At 51.9% G+C, this 15483-nt stretch overlaps 1 pseudogene; it reads left to right on the top strand.

Moving 5' to 3' along the window:
• The first annotated feature begins 739 nt into the window (after positions 1 to 739).
• On the top strand, positions 740 to 10936 carry LOC117870667 (annotated as a pseudogene).
• The last annotated feature ends 4547 nt before the right edge of the window (positions 10937 to 15483 follow it).

Genomic DNA, 15483 nt, shown 5'->3' with positions numbered 1-15483 from the left:
CCCCGGGGTGGGGTCAGTGGGTGATAACACGAGAGGCTCCATGTTTCTAACACCGAACTGGTCTCTAGTCAGAGAACTATTGCAGAGGGGCTGCACCTGCAGCCGGCATTCCAGCCCTGTGCACACAGACTGGCCTCCATCCTGGTGGCACTGGGGCCTCTTCCAAACTCTTCCCTCCTCCCACCTCTGCCCTCCCTCCACGTTCCATGTAGGTGGCTACTGTGGGGACCTGCCAGTCCCAGCACTGGGGAGAGAGGGACAGCAGGAGATGGCAAATGCCCCGTCTGAGGACCACTTTGCTCTGTAAACAGGACCCTGTTGCCTAGGACCCAGGCCCTATCTGAGTGACCCCGGCCTCCCTGCTGACCCCTGATTCCTCCCCACCTGAGCCCTGGTTCGGGGAGTCCCTGGCGGTGCGGCTTGCAGAGCACAGTCACTGAGGAGCTGGGACCTGGCTCCCTGCTGGGTGTCCAGTTCTGTCCCTGGGGCACGGCTCGGTGAGGGCTAGAGGCAGAAGGGCCCTTTGGAACCAGGGACATGGGCTCCGAGCTGCATCCCCTCGGGCTGGGGGACGGGATCCCTCTCGGGGCCCTTCCAGCCCAGCCAGGTCACTTAGAAAACAGCCCCAGCTGCAAAACGCCTCCCCCTGTGAAATGCCACGCAGGGGAGAGGGGTCGCTCCAGGGGGTGTCTCAGGCTGTCATGCACCATCTCCCTTGTGTATATTCCCCCCAGGGGAAGCGAGAAGATGGGGTCAGTCGCCTACTTCAGCCTCTGCCTCCTCGGCTGCCTGATCTTTAACCCCGCGCTGGAAGGTGAGTCCCTGCTCGGAGCTGGAGACCCCAGGCTCTGTTTTCCCCCAATGGGAAGTGAATTCATTTCACTCAGGGGCCCTCAGCCCCATCATGGAGGAGCAGCCGACACAGCTGGGTCCCCAGAGCCCCTTCCCCACTAACCCCACTAATCCAGATCCCAACCAGCGGTTCAGCACCTGCCTGAGGAGAGAGGCGGCTTCCTGCTGCCCCTGGCTCTGAGTGCAGAGGAAATCCCTGAGACCTCCTGGGGCTGAGTGTGAGAGACAGGCTGGGAGCTAAACCCGCCCCCATCTGCTGCGGCTTAGAGGGGGACTTTCCCCATCGAGGCAGAGGGGTCCCCTCCCAACCAGGGAACAGTATGTGCCAATAACATCCCAGACAAGTGACAGCCATCTCTTTTCACTGGGCTCAAAATGGCACCTCTCCGTGAGCTTCATCCCTGTGCTATGGATAATCCAAACCCTTCCCCCCTCCTTCTGTGCAAAGAAAAATCCTGGGACCCACAGCGTATTTCTCTCCCGAGAACCCCTTCCTTACGTATCCCCACAAATCTCTGCACTTACTCCACATAATGCTAATCCCTCCCCGCACCCATCTGTCACTAGCTCTCTGCCTTCCCTCCCCTCTCTGGGCCCTCAGCTCTCAGAGAATCGTAGAAATGTAGGGCAGGAAGGGACCTCCAGAGCTCACCTTGTCCAGCCCCCACACTGAGGCAGGACCAAGTAAATCTACATCATCCCTGACAGGTGTTTTTCCATCCTGTTCTTAAAAACCTCCAGTGAAAGGGAACTCACAACCTCCCTTGGAAGCCTGTTCCAGAGCTGAACTACCCTTAGTGTCAGGAAGTTGTCCCTAAAATCTAACCTAAATCTCCCTGCTGCAGATTAAGCTCATTGCTTCTTATCCTACCATCAGTGGATATGGAGAACAATTGATCACAATCTTCTTTATAACAGCCCGTAATAGATGTGAAGACCGTTCTCTGGTCACTCCTCAGTCTTCTTTTCTATGGACTGAACATGTCCATTTTTTTAAACTTTCCTCACAGATCAGGGTTCTAAACCTTTTAGCTTTTTTGTTGTTGTCCTCTGGAATCTCTCCATCTTGTCCACGTCTTTCTGAAAATGCGGCACCCAGACCTGAACACAGAACTCCAGCTGAGACCCCACCAGAGCCGAGCAGAGCAGGACAATAACGGCCCGTGTTTTACATACAACGCTCCTGTTAATACACCCCAGAATATTAGCCTTTTTCTCAGCTGCACCACATTGTTGACTCATATTTAATATGTGGTCCACTATAGCCTCCAGATCTCTTTCAGCAGTACTACCGCCTCGCAAGTTATTCCCCATTTTGTAGTTGTGCATTTGATTTTGCCTTTCTAAGTGAAGTACTTTGTACCTGTCTTGATTGAAGTTCATCTTGTTGATTTCAGACCAAGTCTCCAGTTTCTTAATGCCATTTGGATTCTAATCCTGTCCTCCAAAGTACTGGCAACCCCTCCCAGCTGGGTGTCATCCACCAACTTTATAAGCGTACTCTCCACTCCATTATCCAAGTCATTCATGGAAATGTTGAACAGTATCAAAGCCAGGAGAGACCCCTGGGGTACCCCACCAGAAAAGGTTTGCCCAGTTTGACAGTAAACAAGTACACCTCCCCAATTACTCTTTGAGTAGGGTCTTCCAACCAGTTATGCAACCACTTCATAGTAATTTCATCTGGATCACATTTCTATAGTTTGCTTATGAGAACATCATGTGGGACTGTCAAAAGCATTACTAAAACCAAGATACACCAAGTCTACAGCTTCCCCCACTTCATGGGGCCAGTAACCCTGTTAAAGATGAAAATTAGGTTGGCTTGGCATAATTTGATATTGACAATTCCATGTTGGCTTTTTCTTCTAACCTAATTATCCTGTAGATGCTTACGAATTCATTGTTTCATAAAAGGCCCCGGGGTGGGGTCAGTGGGTGATCCTGTAGATGCTTACGAATTCATTGTTTTAAAAGACAGTTAATATGTTTGCCTGTCCTTCCTGAACAAGCTATACCTCTCTCTACCAATATTCCAGTCAGGAGATTTATCCCACCAAGTCTCTGGGATGCCGATTAAGTCATAATGTATCTTATATACTAATACTTCCAGTTCTTCCATTTATTCCCCATACTCCTTGCATTTGTGTATAGACATCTGAGACGTACAGGAGATTCCCGCAGTTATCCCTCTTGTTGCTACTATGATTCAATTGTAATTTTCCATTTCCCTCCCAACATTTAGCCTTCTGATAAGGTCACCTGTGGGATTTTGTCACCCGCCCCTTTTGAACCTACTTCTAAACCCTGCTCACTAGGTTGGCAAATCGGTGTGTGGTGTCCCTTCAGCCTCTACTATACGCCAATGTCCGCAACCTCCCCTCTGCTCCCAGCCTCACCAGTTTCCCCATGACACCCAGTGCTCCCCACCCTTACCCTATAGTCCCCTGTGTACTCTGACTCAACCCCCTTGATACCTCACCCCGTCATGTTCCCCAATGCTGCACAGAAGATAGGAGGTGACCATCTTCCTTGAGGACGGCCCAGTTCCTGTCCCCTTGGAAGGAAGACAGTGGTAATTTTCAGTAGGTCAGACGCACTGCCACAGACAAAGGTGGCAAGGAAGTGTCAGCTGTTTTAACTGAGTGGCTTCAGCCCCATTGAAAGTCATAGGAGATAGTGGCCATTTTGACAGAGGACAAAATTTCACAGCATTTTTGGAGATCCAGATAAGCTAGAATGATGACAACTGACAGCTCTGCTCCCATTCTCTTCTCCAAAACAGCTGCTCCCCACACTGTCCTCTCTCCCCGTCTTGGACGAGGAATACGGACCACATCCTGTTGTCGTGGCTGGCTGCACTACAACTACCAGTGCTATAGGTTCTTCCCCGAAAAGAAGACCTAGTCAGAAGCTGAGGTATGAGGCTCTTCTCAGGGATCCACTGGGCGGGGTGGGTTAGTGGGCAGGGGCTGAAGGGGTTTGGTGACATCACCATTGGCCCCGGGGTATCCCTGCAAAGGTGGGGTGGGGAAGGCTGGTGTCAGGCCCTGGGGCTCGGGAAGAGGCACCGAGAGGGGGCTGTCTCCCCTCACAGCCGTCCCTGTTCTGGCTGCAGCCTGATGGGGCAGGACCCCACACCAGTGCCAAAAAGTGTCCTCCTACAGGGAGGTAACAGGCCTCGCCGATGTCCCTGCTGCAGGTGCAGTGTCAGCATCACCGCAGGGGGTCCCATCTCGCCTCCATTCTCACTGAAGCAGAAAGGAACATGGTGGCCAACTATATCACCCGGTCAGGCTCCAAGGATTACGTCTGGATCGGCCTCCATGACCCCGACAAGGTGAGTGCTCAGCGCCTGGTTTGCCTCTGGCAGTTGCGTCTCCCATTGGCTATTTCCCAGGGGCTGGGCAGAGACCCTGGCCCATGAGCCCTTCATGGGGGCTGCAGACTAAGTTCCCTGTAAGCTGTGCGCAGCCTATGAAGTGCCACGCAGGTGCTCAGGGAACCCGCCCGGACAGGACCTGCCATGGCTGGGGAGGGGCACTCCTCCTCCAGCCCCAACTCAGCCCTAGACCTGCCTCGGCCAGGGGAGGGGCACCCCACCAGGCCCCAATCCAGCCTCAGCCCGGACTTTCCACGGCCGGGGGCAGGGCGCCTATCCCACGGCTCCAACCCCAGAGCTGCTGCGGCGGGGAGAGGCACCTCTCCCACCCAGTCCAGGTGCTGCTGCGGGGAGAGAGAGCTGGGAGAAGACCTCTTTCTCTCTCTTCACCGTAGCCCTAGGGCAGCTTGCACCCCAAACCCCTCATCCATGGCCCCATCCCAGAGACCGTAGCCCAAGCTGGACCCCTCACACCCCTGTGCCCCAGCCCTGAGCCCCCTCCCACATTCCGATCTCCTCAGCCCCACCTCCACCACATGAATTTTGTCATGTGCACCAATATGGAGGTGATGTGTCACACATCAGTACACAGCCAGTATAGACAACAAAAAAAGCATGTGGTAAGAAATTTTTTGCTTTGAATTCATTTAGCTTGTTAAGTTATAGGTTAGTTGCATTTTACCTTTTTATTTTCTTTGTAACCAATTCTGATATTTATGCCTCATTACTTGTGATCACTTAAATCTTTCTTTGTGTAGTTAATAAACGTGTTCTATTGTTTTATCTAAACCAGTGTGTTTGGATTGAAGTGTTTGGGAACCTCCATTTGAGATAACAGGGTTTGTGCATATCATTTTCTATTAATGAAATGATGGATTTTATATGAGCTTGTATTGCCTAGAAGGAGAGACCTGGGCAGTACAAGATGCGCATTTCTGGGGACACGTCTGGGACTGGGAATTTGCTCGTGTTAATCTGTAATATAATTCAGGAGTGGCTGGCTATAGCACTCGTACAGTATAGCTGGGAGTGATTTCCTGGCTGACGGCTGTGTCTGAGTGGCTCAGGAGTGGTTGCTCTCAGAGCGAAGCAGTGTGAAAGGCACCCCAGGTTGGAGAGTTGAGGGGACACAGCTGTCCATCCATCCAGCTGATACCCTGGGCAATGTCAGAGTGACACAGTGAGTCGCAGGGAATATGCCCAGCTTGTTGTTTTAAGGGAGGTTTACATTCTAAGCACTGGTCTAGTGATTTTAAGTGAGACTCAGGTGTGGTGATTGCGGACGGTTACAGGTTGTTGCTTTCTGTGCTTATTTCGGGTCAGGGAAGTAGAAACAGTAAAGCGTAAAAACGAGTGACCGTGAAACAGTTGTAAAGTTAGACCTGGGGGGAGGGCAGGCAGCAGAAAAAGAGAGCGAGAACACTAGTTCCAGAGGTGGGAAGCAGAAATGAGACAGAAAAAAGCAGCTATTGGACTGGAAGAAAATGAGATGGAGTTGAAGGAGAAAGAGGCAGCCGCTGCGCTGGAAGCTGAAGCCCATAAAAGAGCCATGGAGATAAAACAAGAAGCCGAGGGGAAGGAAAAGGAGCAGAAATACAGTCTAGAACTGCTCGAAAAGCATGGACGGCTCCCAGCGTCGCCAACATCTCCCTCCACTCAAAGAGTCCCCAGCTGTGTCCTGCATACAAAGAGACAGACTGCACTGAACAGCACATGCCCACCTATGTGAAGTTCATAACATTCCTGAGGAAAACAAGGTCCCCACACGGATTGCAAAACTGCCTGGTAAAGCTCGGAATGTAATGACATGATGGACTTTCTATGAGCTCAGATTGCCCAGAAGAAGAGAGTTGGACAGTGCAGGACGCACATTTCTGGGGACAAGTCTGGGACTGGGAATTTGCTGGTGTTATATAATTCAGGAGTGGCTGGCTATAGCATTCTTACGGTGTAGCTGGGAGTGATTGACATGCTAGAGCAGCATCTCTCAAATAGGGCCACCGTATGAACAGGGGACCAGTGTGATTTCCCCACCTTCCTGAGGGCGGTGGGGCTCGGGCTTCGGCACTGGGGTGCTGGGTAACAGGCTCTGGCTGTGTGGCGGGGGACTCCATCCCCCATCCACGGGGTTTCCGGCTCCAGCCCTGGACTCAACCCTCCCACTGCTCCTGGCCCTCCCTGCCTCCCTCCCCACCTTCCCATCTAGGGCTTAATTTGTCCCGCTGCTTGCAAAGGCTGAGTAAGGGTACGTCTATACTTACCCGCTGGTTCGGCGGCAAGCAATCGATCTTCTGGGATAGATTTATCGCATCTTGTCTAGACGCGATAAATCGATCCCGGAAGTGCTCGTTGTCGACGCCGGTAATCCTGCTCCGCGAGAGGAGTAGGTGGAGTCGACGGGGGAGCCTGCCTGCTGCGTGTGGACCCGCAGTAAGTACCTTTAAGTTCGAACTAAGATATTTCGACTTCAGTTACGTTATTCACGTAGCTGAAGTTGCGTATCTTAGTTCGAACTGGGGGCTTAGTGTGGACCAGCCCTAAGTCTGCTGTGAAAAGTGATATTAACAAATATACCAACAACCCTTTTCACAGTAGCATATTTACTAGCTAGCACATCTAAAAAACAAAATCAACCAAATAAAGCAAAACATGCGAAGCACCTTCTTTGTGTTTCTATTCTGTTTAGGTCCAGTGAAGAATAGAGACAATTGTACATCACTTTTATTATTGAGTCTGCCAAAAAAACCCCAAAACCCTCCATCAATAAATTACAATGATTTGGATGTGGATCTGTACATATTTATTTGTTTTTCCTCAAATTAATAAAGTAATTTAGGAAAAATTGTCAGAGCGGCCACCAGCAAGGGTTGGTGGCCACACTGAGGCCACCAAAAAATGTGTTGTGATATCCTCTGTGCTAGGGACTGTGTGAGAACAGATCAGGAGCGGTTGCTCTCACAGAAGAGCAGGGTAAAAGGCACCCCAGGTTGGAGAGTTGAGGGGACACAGCCCTCCATCAGTCCAGATTATACCCTGGGTCACATCACATGGGGTCAGGAGGCTCCCTGAACAGCACGCACAGACTCAGCCCAAGGATCCCTTGCCCAGACTGGAGGCTGGGCTGGACCCAGTGCGGGAGGAGTGAGAGGCTCTGTATCCCGTTTTCTAGTGTCCTCAGCCCTCCAGCTCCCCCCGGCCTGGCAATGGATTGGATCCAGTTCTCTAACCCCCCAAAGCCAGTGAGTCCCCCCAGGAGCTGAGGCCAGGCCAGAGCCAGCACCCCCAGAGGTGAAAGGCCCCATGTCCCCTTCTCTGATTCTACTGTGCTAGTCAGTCCTGCTAACTTGGGGCCAGGCTGACGCTGAGCCCACTAGAGGGGGAAAGGCCCCGTGTCCCATTCACTGATCCATCCAGCATCTCCATCACAGACACACTTTTATTTTGCTTACACAGGACAAGATCACCCACCTTAAAATCACCAGTGCCCCCCGGGGGGCAGTGCCCACTAGGGACTAGAACACACTGCAGAGTGACTGCGTCATGGTGTGAAGATTTGTTAATACAGGCAAAGAGCTTGGAAGGGAGAAGGTGAAGGTCATGTGCTAAGTGTTACTATTAGATCAGCGTCTCCAGGTCCCGTCCCCCTGAGCTGGCCTCTCCCCACCCACTGCCCCACGGCCCTTCCCCGACTCTCCCACTGCCTGAGTGGGGCACTTCTGTGTTGGATTTAGGTGTTTCTAGGGTGCCTTGTTACCAAGGTCTCTTCTCCGTGGGACCCCACGACCTTTCTCCCCTGTCTCTGCAGGACAGAACCTGGACATGGACGGATGGCTCCCTTTATCGCTAAAAAGCTTGGAAAGCTGGAGAACCACACAACCTGAACAACGAGTACTGCACTGAGCTGCTGAAATACAGGGGTAAACAGATGCTCAAATACACATGCACCAACAAAGGAGGCAGACAGGACCCTGGCCACACACTCCAGCTCTCTCTGTGGGGATGGCCTCCTGTCCTGTCACCCTGCCTCTCTCCCGCAGCTCACACTGCCCTTCTCCAGAGATAATCCCCTTATAAAGAGGTAAACCCTGGTAACTCCTCCCCCATACCTGCCAGTTTGAGGTTCAGCTCCAGTCAGAGGCAGGCCACACAGTACATTAGGCCCCAGATGATCAGTTAAAGGGAAAGACCAGAACATAGACACACACACAAAATGGGAAATCAGTGTGTAGGAAGGAGTATCGCAGAAAGGGATCTGGGGGGTCATAGTGCATCACAAGCTAAATATGAGTCAACAAAAAGAGCAAACATCATTCAGGGATGTACTAGCAGGAATGTTGTCAGCAAGACGCGAGAAGTAATTCTTCCACTGTACTCTGTGCTGATTTGGCTTCAACTGGGGTATTGTCTCCAGGTCTGGGTGCCCCATTTCAGGAAAGATGTGGACAAATTGGAGAAAGTCCAGAGAAGAGCAAGAAAAATGATTAAAGGTCTAGAAAATATGACCTGAGGGAAGTTTGAAAAAACTGGGTTTGTTTAGTCTGGAGGAGGGAAGACTGAGAGGAGACATGATAGCAGTTTTCAAGTACATAAAATGTTGTTACAAGGTGGAGAGACAACAATTGTTCTCATTAACCTCTGAGGATAGGACAAGAAGGAATGGGCTTAAATTGCAGCAAGGGAGGTTCAGGTTGGACATTAAGAAAAACTTCCTCACTGCCAGGGTGGTTAAGCACTGGAATAAATTGCCCAGGGAGGTGGTGGAATCTCCATCATTGGAGTTTTTTAAGTACAGATTAGACAACACCTGTCAGGGATGCTCTAGCTAATATTTAGTCCTGCCTTGAATGCAGGGACTGGACTAGAAGACCTCTCAAGGTCCCTTCCAGTTCTATGATTCTATAACTATCGCCCACTTGTTGATATGCAGGTGGGGTATGGATTCTTCGGTTTGATGCATTGGTGACTTTTGCCACTCTGATTCTGGAGGCAAACAGGGGGCTATTTTGGCCCCAGGACAATTTAGAGCAGCCTCAAGGCTGCTCTGACCATGGCAGTAACAAACTGGGCAGCCAGAGCACAGGGGCTTCAGCCACACCCCTGCCTGTCCCCTATGCTGGGGAGGCCAGGGCTGGGCAGGGCAGCTGTATCTCTGCTGGGTTCCCCTCTGCAAGAAGAACCCCTAACTAACCATTAAGCCAGCTTCCTGCTGTCCGTGTTGCTGGAGTGGTGTAGCGGGGTGGAGCGGGGCTGAAGGCCTTGTCCCCTTGCTGGCAGTAGGACATGGAGCTGGCTGAACAGGGAAATCTCACTTGCTAATTCATGAGTAACTCATTCTTCCTGGGCTATGCTAGGAACACGGCCCCGCCCACCCTCCGATGCTCCTGAGTCGGAGTGTTCAGCAGCGTTGGCACAAATGCTCCTTCCTCCAAACTCACACTGGGCAGGATTCCCCCACCCCACTGTCTCCTACTTAGAAGTGTCACTCATCCAATCCTGGAGCAGGAACAATGCCATGTGACCTGCACGACCAATCACACACAGCTAATAGTTGAAGTGAAATCTTTTGCAAAACGATTGTGGGCACCGTTTCTGAATAACGTTCCCGGGGCTGTGGGGCTCTGCGAACGGGAAAGAGGGTGAAATTCACAGCAATTCATCAACCCCAATCCGTAGTGCTGTCCCCTGGGGCGAGACGCTGCCTCTGGGCCACGCCCAAACCCAGAGCTGTAGGAGATGGAGGTAGGGCCGACTCGTTCAGCACAGAGCGAGCCGGCGTCCCTCTTCCTGAGCTTGTCTCCCCACTGGCAGCTGGCCAGGGCTCTGTGCTCTCCTTTCTGGCCTTTTGAGGGGAGGGGAGGTAACAGCAGGTGCAGCGTGGCCTAGTGGAATTGTAGGGACTGTTACTCAGGAGACCTAACTGCTATTCCCAGCCCTGCCACTGATCTGCTGGGTGACCTTGGTCAACTCACTTCCCCACTCTGGGCCTCAGTTTCCCCTCCCACCTCTTGTCTATTTAGTCTGTGCGCTCCCTGTGGCAGGGACTGTCTGTGGGTGTGTGTATGAACACAGCACCTAGCACCAAGAGGCCCCGTCGTGCTCTCATCAGGCACATTCCAACACAATAGAAGAAGGTCTCCCACTGTCAGCTGACACAGCGTCCCTCAGGAAGCGATGGAGCCTGTCTCTGTCTGAGGCACATGGGGCTTTGTCTCCAGCCTCTTCTTCCTCGCAGCCCCATGCCCAGAAGCTGGGGCCTTCTCTCAGCAGGGTGCAATGGGGTGTGTGTGTCACTGTAAGGGCAGGAATGGCCCCACTCGCCCTTCCCCTGCCCCAGTGATTTCTGTTTTACTTTCTAGGTTTTAAGGAATGGAAGACTGTTAGCTGTGCATCAAAACATGCCTTCATTTGCAAGTATGAACTCTAGTGAGGGGAGTCACACGCCTGCGCCTGAAGAGAGAGCTCAGTGCCTGGGATGCAAAAGAACTGGGCTCCTTGGGCATGATCAGGCAACGTCCCAGACTTTCCGATGCCTTTGCTGCATCGAGGGCATATCCCCTCCCTCCCTGAGAGACCAGATCTCACTTCCCCAGCTGCAAACTCTTTTCCCCCAAGTGTCTCTGTTCTAGTTACATGCCTGCCCCTTCCCTCCCTTCCCCTCAGTGGCTGCAGCCCACGACAAGAATAAACTCTCCTGAGCACGTAGTTCTGTGTGTGTCTCCTCTGTTCCATTCCTGGCCCCGCATAGAGGCGTCCATCCAGCCCCCTCTGACTGTGTCCTGAACCACCCAGATCCCAGTGGAGGAGAGGAAGGGGACTCCCAGAGGGAGGCAGGGCCTTTTGGCTAAGGGACAGGACATGATCTCCCTCCAGATATCTGCAATACCCAGAGTTTCCTCTCTTCTGGCCCACCCATCTCCTCCTGGTCTCCTCTCCACTCAGACCCTGAGCTCCTCAAAGCAGGGCCGTGTCCAGCTGTTGTGTAAACATCATTGTCCTACAGAGCTGGANTCTAGTTACACGCCTGCCCCTTCCCTCCCTTCCCCTCAGTGGCTGCAGCCCACGACAAGAATAAACTCTCCTGAGCACGTAGTTCTGTGTGTGTCTCCTCTGTTCCATTCCTGGTCCCGCGTAGAGGCGTCCATCCAGCCCCCTCTGACTGTGTCCTGAACTGCCCAGATCCCAGTGGAGGAGAGGAAGGGGACTCCCAGAGGGAGGCAGGGCCTTTTGGCTAAGGGACAGGACATGATCTCCCTCCAGATATCTGCAATACCCAGTTTCCTCTCTTCTGGCCCACCCATCTCCTCCTGGTCTCATCTCCACTCAGACCCTGAGCTCCTCAAAGCAGGGACGTGTCTAGCTATTGTGTAAACATCATTGTCCTTCAGAGCTGGAAGCAGGACCCTGCACAGTGAGAGATAAAGCTGTAGCAGACTCCTGAGATCAGGCACTGAGAAGTACACCTAGCACACACGGCTCAGTGGGTACACAGGCTCCATGCACATCTACTGTAGGGTGCTACAGAAATCAAACTTCATTAATAGAGCAAAAGACTGAGCCAGGACTCCTGGGTTCCATTGCTGGCCTGGCCACCATCGGCTTCCTGTGTGACCATCCCTGGGGAAAGCCCCTCCCCATCTCAGTCTGTGCAGTGGAGCTAATGATCCTGACCTGCTGCTCAGAGCGGGGAAGAAGGTAACACCCGGAGTGTCTGTGACGCACTTGGGGATCATCGGATGGACGTGTGACAGGTTCAGTCACAGAGACCCCCTTGGGACTGTCACCTGATGTGCTGAGACTACCTCTGAGCCCGTTTCCTCTGCCAGTTTGGGCCTCCAGAATCCTGCCTTGTTGATCCAGACACACCAGTCTGCTCCAACACAGACCCAGGGTCTGAACCACGTGCCCCAAAGCTGCAGACTTAACCCAAAACAGCTTAAGAAGAGTTCCTGTCTCTAGCACCCAGACACCCAGCTCCCAATGGGATCCAAACCCCGAATGAATCCGTTTTACCCTGTACAAAGATTATACAGGGTAAAGTCATAAATTTTCCGCTCTCTATAACACTGATAGAGAGATATGCACAGCTGTTTGCTCCCCCAGTAAGTTAATCACTTACTCTGGGTTAATTTATAAGCAAAAAGTGATTTTATTAAGCATAAAAAGTAGGTTTTAAGCAGTTCCAAGTAATAACAGACAAAACAAAGTAAGTTACCAAGCAAAATAAAACAAAACACGCAAATCTAAGCCTAATACATTAAGAAACTGATTACAGATAAATCTCACCCTCAGAGATGTTCCAATGAGCTTCTTTCACAGACCAGACTCCTTCCTAGTCTGGGCCCAATCCTTTCCCCTGGTACAGACCTCGTTCCAGCTCAGGTGGTAGCTAGGGGATTTCTCATGACTGCAGCCCCCTTGGTTCTGTTCCGCCCCCTTATATACTTTTGGCAGAAGGCAGGAATCTTTTCTCTCTCTGGGTTCCCACCTCTCCTTCTAAACGGAAAAGCACCAGATTTAAGATGGATTCCAGTACCAGGTGACATGGTCACATGTCCTGCGAGACTCTAAGCCTCCATTCTTCCTGGCCTGACTCACAGGAAGGCTTGCAAGTAAACAGAGCCAGCTGCAGTCCATTGTCCTGGTTGATGGGAGCCACCAAGATTCCAAACCACCATTAATGGCCCACACTTTACATAATTATTATAGGCCCTCAGAGTTATATTTCATATTCCTAGTTTCAGATACAAGAGTGATACATTTATACAAATAGGATGACCACACTCAGTAGATTATAAGCTTTGTAATGATCCCTTACAAGAGACCTTTTGTTTAAAGCATATTCCAGTTACGTTATATTCACACTTATTAGCATATTTTCATAAAATCATATGGAGTGCAACATCACGGGATGGTACCCTAGAGCAGCATTTCTCAAATTTTTTGCAGCCATGACAGCCTCCAAAGAATGGGCAGAGATTGGGGAACATGGGGGGTGTTGTCCCACAAACTGTATATGTTGATAATGGGGGGGGCACAGTTTAAAGGTTTGTCTGCCCCTGAACAGCTCAAGTCACAGTGCCCCCCCCGGGCAGGCCCCGCCCTTACCCTGTCTCCCCTCCCAGAAAGCAGCGGCCTCCTCCCTGCAGCCCCCACCTGTTACTCCTGAATAGCTGTTACCCAGGGCAGGGAGAGCTGCCTTGGTGTTCGCGCTGGCTCTGCCAGCAGGGGTGAGCAGCCTGCACCGCGCAACCTCCTCGGAGCTCCGGGCACAACTTCTGGAGAAACGTGGAGTGGTGTGCATGGCGCCAGAGGCAGCTCTTGTCAGTGGAGGCAGCTGTGCCATTCACTCCTCTGGGCAGCTCCCCCGCTCCCTCCTGGCCAGGGGACGGGGACCCTGGGACTCCGCCGGTGGCAGGTGAGTTCCCAACCACCTTCCCCAGGGTGAGCTCTCGCTGAAGGGCCACGGGAGGCAGAGACAGAGACATGGGTGGACACTTAGATGTATCTATACGCACGTTTATTTGTTTTTCCCGAAGTTAATTACGTATTTTAGGAAAAATTGTCAGAGCGGCCACCAGCAAGCGTTAGTGACATGCAGCCCCTGGAGCTCACCGGTTGGGGGGGGCTCTAGCCAGCTGTGCCCTAGGGGGGTCTGGGAGTGGGCTCTATCCCTGGGGGACTGATCCCCTGAGCAGGGAGAGGCTGAGGGTCTTGTGCTCATCCCTGTCTGAAGGTGCTTAGGTGGTCATGGGCGCCTGTCCCAGTGACATGGCTGCTGAGACTCCCAGCCTCCTGTGGGCACTAACCCACTCTGCCCAGGGACACCCAGGGCTCACAGCCTGGCCCTTCCTCGGGAGCACTTCACACCAGCTCCTCCCAGCTGTGAGTTCATCACATCCTGGCCTGCCCGCCGCTCCTTCCCCAGACAAGGAGTGTGAGTGCAGAGCACACCCCCCGGCCCGGGTTGTCTCATCCTGTTACATCTGGTCTGGTTTGGACTGTTGGCTCTTTGGGGCTGACACTGTCACAGGGTCTGCGCAGCACCAAGCACCGTGGGGCCTGGTGTGATAACGGGGCCTATGCCTTTACCCTCAGTGTGAGCTCGTAAGGTGTCACAATAACGTCTGACAACAACTATGGATGAGAACAGAAGCACATGCTCTTCATGGCTAATTTCCAAGCAGGCAAAAAGTTATAGGCCCAGTTGTCACAACAAAACCCCACGACGACGGCCTTTTTCACAAGTATATCACATTCTATTTGAGATCCACTAAAACCCTCAGATCTTTGTCAGCAGCACCGCCACCTCGCCGTTCTTCCCCATTTTATAGTTGCACATTTTGCTTTTCCTTCCTAAGTGCTCTACTTTGCACTTGTCTTTACTGAATTTCATCTTGCTGACTTCAGACCAATCCTCCAATTTTTAATTCTAATCCCGCCCTCCCAAGTGCTTGCAGCCCCTCCCAGCTTGGTGTCATCTGCTAATTTGCTAAGTATTTCCCCCCCCCCTCCATTATCCAAGTCATAAAGGAAAATATTGACTAGTACTGGCCCCAGGGCTGGCCCCAATGGGCCCCCCTAAATTCACGCTCCCAGTTTGACAGTGAACCATTGATAACTATTCTTGGAGTACAGTCTTTCAACCACTTGAGCACCCATCTTATCGTAATTTCATCTCACCCACATTTCTCTAGTTTCTTTGTGGGACCACGTCAACAACCTTGTGCGACTGGCAGACCAGTCGCCAGCTCATGCCCAGGCCCCTAGGTCTCAGTTGAACACTGACAATACAGAGCTGGAGCCAGTCTGGTCACTCATGTGTTGGTATGTTTACAAGGGGGATGAGAATTAAGAATGTGGTTAGTGTTTGGACTCTGTGAAATGCTTGTAAATTGCTGCCTGCGTTAATTTCACTTATCATCTCTGTACTGCATGTTATAAGGTAACGAAGTCTTTGCTCTTTAACGGCTAATCTCCAGACAGGAGAGAGGCGTTGTCAGGGTTCCCCCCGACTCTGAACTTGGGGGTACAGATGTGGGGACCTGCATGAAAGGTCCCCACATCTGTAAAAAAAGGTCTAAGCTTATTTTTACCAGCTTAGGTTAAAAACTTCCCCAAGGCACAAATTCCTTTCCTTGTCCTTGGACAGCATTGCTGCCACCACCAAGTGATTTACACAAAATGTCAGGGAAGGGTCACTTGGAATCCCTATCCCACAAAATATTCTCCCAAGTCCCTTTCACCCCCTT

The sequence above is a fragment of the Trachemys scripta genome, unplaced genomic scaffold (genome assembly GCF_013100865.1).
Source record: "Trachemys scripta elegans isolate TJP31775 unplaced genomic scaffold, CAS_Tse_1.0 scaffold_99, whole genome shotgun sequence".
NCBI lineage: Eukaryota > Metazoa > Chordata > Testudines > Emydidae > Trachemys > Trachemys scripta.
The sequence above is the reverse complement of the archived record's forward strand: the minus strand, read 5'-3'. Positions and strand labels throughout refer to the sequence as shown.